Below are 5514 nucleotides of genomic sequence, written 5' to 3' on the forward strand. Positions count from 1 at the left end.
GCTTCAGTTTTCAAGGGATTCATCATTAAAAAGGAAGGAGTCAGAAAATGAACAATAGTGGAACATAAGTAAAATAGACCAAACTTACTAAAGAGAAAACCTTGAGGGCAAGCAGATAAATGAACAAGGAAGATTTTCCTAATAGGGAATAGGCCTCTAGATCATATAGATGAGTATAAATATCTTTAAAAAAACATTGAAATCAACAAGGATGATGAACCTGTATAAGAGAACTCTCAGGATTTCCAAGAGAATATACATTTATGTAGCATCTGCAATGTGCCAAAAAGTGTACTGAGAGATTTTTCACAAATATTATCTCATTTGATCCTCATAATAACCTTGGGAGACAGGTGTTATTATTATCCCCATTTTACAGTCAAGGAAACTGAGGCAAACAGAGGTCAAGTAGCTTGCCCAGGGACACACATCTAATAAGTATATAAGACCTGATTTGAATTAGGTTTTTGAATTCCCTGAATCTAGGTCCAGCACTATATTCACTGTGCCATTAGCTGCCTCTACATTAAAATCATAGCTTGATATTCCAGAATGGTTTGATAGAGGACAAGAATCTTCAAAACAGAGCTAATGGCCTTTATAGCAGAAATAATTATCAAACTAGAAAGACTTCTTTCTATGGAGGTAAATCTCATCAAAGAACCAAAAAAAAAGGAAAACTGATTGGAAATACAAATGCACTGCTCACTTTGGCAGCCCATATACTAAAAGTGGAACAATACAGAGAAAATTAACATGGTCCCTATACAAGGATGACATGCAAATTCCATATTTTTGCAGAACCAGGAGAACATTATACACAGTATCTGAAATATTGTGGAACAATCAAATGTGATAAACTTTGTTACTAACAGCAATACAATTATCCAGGACAATTCTCAAGGACTTAAAAAAAAGCATGCTATCCACTCCCTTACCTTCTGCCTTGGAACTTAAACAATTCTAGATAAAAAGTGTTGTATAATTGTGTTCATCTAATTCCTTGGTGTGTCTTGGCAAATAGACTCCTAGGTGTTTTATATTGTCTCAGGTTATTTTAAGTAGAATTTCTCTTTCTATCTCTTACTGCTGAACTTTGTTGGGAATATATAGGAAAGCTGATGTTTTGCATAGGCTTATTTTGTATCCTAAAACTTTGCTAAAGTTATTAATGATTTCAACTAGTTTTTTTTATTTGATTCTCTAGAATTGTCTAAGTACGCCATCATAACATCTGTAAAGAGTTTAGATTTCTAACTGCTTACTTTAATTGCTTTAATTTCTTTTTTATTGCTAAATTAGCATTTCTAGTACAATATTAAATAATAATAGTGGTAGTGGGCATCCTTGCTTCATCCCTGATATCATTGGAAAGACTTCTAACAGTTTTGCTGTGTAAGTGATTCTGGGTTGAAAATTTAGGATTTTGCCTTTTAGAATGTCATATTCCAAGCCTTCTCATCCTTTTATGATGAGGCTGCTAATTCCTGTGTAATTCTAATCCTGATTATTTCCATATTTTAATCACTTCTTTCTGGCTACTAACAGTATTTTCTCCTTAGCTTGGAAACTCTTGAATTTAGCCATAATTTTCCTCAAAGTTGTCATTTGGGGATTTATTGAAGGGGGTGATTAGTGGATTCTTTCTCTTTCTATTTTACCTTCTTGTTGCAATGAGGGTTTATGACTAAATCTGTAATGGTGGTTGGTAAGGCTGCAAAGCAGCCAGGAAACTAATATGGATTAGTCACAAGCTGTAGAATGAAGGTACTGGATGTAGGAATGACATATACCCAGTGCTTAAGTCAGCCTAGGTATTGATGTAATTTCCCTTGGTAAGGACTAAACCCCTTTAAGGTGATTTCCCTTCAGCTTCTGGCCTGGCTGAGGAAGTAACTCCTAATGGTTGGTAGTGAGATTAGACAGGAAGGGAAGTATGGTGTTTCCTGTCTAAACAGTAATGGAGTTATTCTGTGTCTCTCTTAGAATCTTGAACAGCAGTCACTATTTAGATCTAAGATGAAGACAGGACACACTAGTTCTTAAATTAAACTAAGGATTTATTGAATAAATTGGTTTGTGAAAAGGGATTGGAAAATGGGTTAGGAAACTATGAAACTAGTTTATTACTGCCTTCTAGATCTAAGTTCAGGATGTTGATAAACTCCTTGCTGTGATCTTCAGCTGTCCCAAGGTACCAGCCCTGGGATGTAAATAAAATGATCTCTTGATGGTAAATACAAAGCAATCTCTTGATAAGGAATAATTGGTATATCAGATTGATGTTCCTAGTTGGTCAGCAATGATCTTTAACCCTACCTGGCCTAGATAACTAAGATATCCCACGTTCCACCTCCTTCAACCACTTAGATCCCACCCAAGGAGTAGAAGCGAAGGTGAGAAGTGAACTAGGGAAAGAACTCCAGCCCTGGGTCTCCAGGCCTTTATATGCCCTGGGTCCAACTGCCCTTAGTACCTAGTTGGTACCTGCCCTATGGCTCATGCCACGATCAACATTCCAACCAGGGCAACTGACAGGTTGCCCCAAGAAAATATGGCGGTATTATTTTCTATATTACATTGTTCAAGAATATGACATCCTATAGACCAGTGATGGAGAACCTCAGAGATGGAGTGCTGGGCCCCAACCCCCAGATTGTGTGTTCCCCCACAATGTTTGGTACCCCCTGCCTCCCCTTACCCTACACAGGGGAGAGAGAAAGCATTCCCCTTGGGCTGCTGGACAGAGGGGTGGCTGAAGTGAGGAATGTCCTCAGCTAGTGTAGAAAGGGGAATGGGAGTGATCCAAGAGTTCCTCTCCCCTCCAACTCTGCCACCTTCGAGCCACTGACCTTACCCCATGTATGCTCACTTTGGGCTGCTGGGCAGAGAAGTGCAGGGGATGAAAATGGCATGGTAAAGAGGGGGCAGGAGCAATTCCTCCTGACTCTCTCTGCCTTTCTAGTAATGAACTCTGGGGTGAGGGCTGGAGAGGGAGAGTGTCCAGGTGCCCACAGAGAGTATTCTGCATGCCATCTTTGGCACCTGTGCCATAGACTCACCATCACTGTTATAGACCCTTTAAGCTCAAACACCAACTCTTCCATGAAGCCTTCCCTTAGCCTCTAAACTCAGAGTGATTTTTCTCTCACCTCAACCTCACAGGACTTTATAGTATATAAAGTATATATAGTATATTTATATCTAATTTATTGTATTTATCTATGTATATGTACTATCTCCCCAATCAGATCACAAGCTCCCAAAGGCCAAGAGCATGTTGTATTTATCTTTCAGTTTCCTCCAGTGTTTTGCACAGTGCATCACCCACAAAAGCTGCATAATAAAAGTTTATTAAATAACATAGCATCACTTGTTTTCTTCATCTGGACCTGTGATTTCATTGAATGTAAGGAAATACCTTCCACCAATAAACAGTGTTCTGCAACTTGAGGTCTTGAATAGTTGCCTGTGGCAATTGAGGAATTAAATGATTTGCCCAGGATTATATGGGTCAGTATGAGGCAGAAGCAGGACCTGAACTGAGATGTTCCTATTGTTGCTATTGTTCATACTTCATTTTTTGAAGACTAATGGCATCCTGATGAGTTATACATTGACTTGCCAGTGAATTGGATTTTAGTGGGGAAGAGTTGTATGATGTCATCAGCCTCACTCTCTTTATCACAATCATTGAAATCCAGTGGCAAGATAAAAGTCTAGATGACTGGTTCTCCTGACTCTAGGACTGGGCCTCTATGAATTATGCCATTTTGTTGTAGCTTTAAGAAAAATAAAAAAAGAAACAACTATACAAGCAACTTACTATCTTCTGGTAGCTAGATCTTTTTTTTTCTATCATGTCCCACAATGGAATTCTTTAGATATTCTTTTGTGGGCATATTTCCCTGTACTTTGCTTAGTGTCCTTCAGTTCTTTTTTGCTCACTCATTCTACAGATCACTTTGAATTCTAGTCAGCTTCAGAGGTACTGCCCAATCCACCTAATATTGTCTCATTTGCAAGTTGAAGATTCTGTCCTCTATTCCACTGTACAAGTTAATGAACATAAGAAATAGACCTGGGACCAAGGTAATCCCTAAGGAAACACTTTCCACTCCCCCAAGGCTTTCAACAGATTAAATACCATAACACTCTTACCAAAGACATTCAAATAAAAGTTATAGGAATTAGAGCCCAGAGGGGCCTTAGAAATCATCTGGTCCAGGCTATTCTCCCATAGTTTATAGATAAAGAAAATAAGGCCCAATAAAGTTAAGTGATGTGCTCAAGGTCACACAACAGAGAACAGTAAAGTCATGATTTTAATGCAGACTCCAAATCATGTATTTCTGGATCTTGAGCATCCTTTTCCCAGATTCTAGTCCAGTGGTTCCCAAACTTTTTTGGCCTACCACCCACTTTGCAGAAAAAATATTACTTAGCCCCCTGGAAATTATTTTTTAAATGTTAATAGCAATTAATAGGAAAGATAAATGCACTTGTGGCCATCACTGATCCTCTGGATCACTGCAGCACCCACCAGGGGGTGGTAGCGCCCACTTTGGCAATCACTGTTCTAGTCCATGGTTTCAAGAAAAGGAAACAAAAGTTAATAGAATATTTTTTTATGGAATAATTTTTATGTCCCTCAATAATATGGAGGCTGGCCCTAGTTAGATTCCTAAGATTGTTTGCCCATATCCTATCTGGTTTGAGCTATGGCTGTATAAGAGGGTATGAGGTGATAGTCAGTTTGAAGTGGAAAATAGAAAGCACTATTACTTATAATATTTAGTTAATAGGTTACGGTTTGCAAACAATTATATATGTATATATATATATATATATATTTCCTCATTTGATCCTCATGATAAGGCCATGAAAAAGGCACTATTATTATCCCATTTATATATGAAGAAACTGAGTCTTAGAGAGATTCAGTAACTTGAATCAAGTTACACAAGGATTCAAGCCCAGGTCTTCCTGACTCCAATTTCAGCATTCTCTCAACTATGTTTATATCTGAGGTTATTTATGGCATTTTGCTTTTTATGCATCTGATATAGAGTCAGACTGATAAAGAGTTGTTGGTACAATGTTCCATAAAGTTAAAATAGGAGAAAAGCCCTTCTTTTATGTGCACTCCAATTATATTCATCACCTTCTGTGAAAGTGCATTGTCCAGTTATGCACATTAAGAGTAGTCAAATCCAGAGATGAGATAAAAGATAAAAAGTCTCTTCATCAGTCCTTTGAATTGCCTTATGTTCTGGTCAGGTTTAAGTATCAGGTTCCCGAAATATTATAACAGTAGCTAAAGTTGTTGTTTCATTCTCATTTTAAGTCATTCTTTCAGTGATGATTGCAATTCTTTTATATATACTATTTATTTTCTGAAATAAATATAAACGTAAAAAAAAGTTTTAAAAGAATATAAAAAGGAATAAAATTTATCCATATCCTGTGGTTTCCAATATATATTTTATAGATTCATTTTTGTGCAAATTTAGT

The 5514-nt window shown here is 37.3% G+C and overlaps 1 pseudogene; it reads left to right on the plus strand.

The window, feature by feature from the left end:
- Nucleotides 1–701: 701 nt before the first annotated feature.
- On the plus strand, nt 702–797 carry LOC123232731 (annotated as a pseudogene).
- Nucleotides 798–5514: the final 4717 nt, after the last annotated feature.

Source organism: Gracilinanus agilis, chromosome 1 (genome assembly GCF_016433145.1).
Source record: "Gracilinanus agilis isolate LMUSP501 chromosome 1, AgileGrace, whole genome shotgun sequence".
NCBI lineage: Eukaryota > Metazoa > Chordata > Mammalia > Didelphimorphia > Didelphidae > Gracilinanus > Gracilinanus agilis.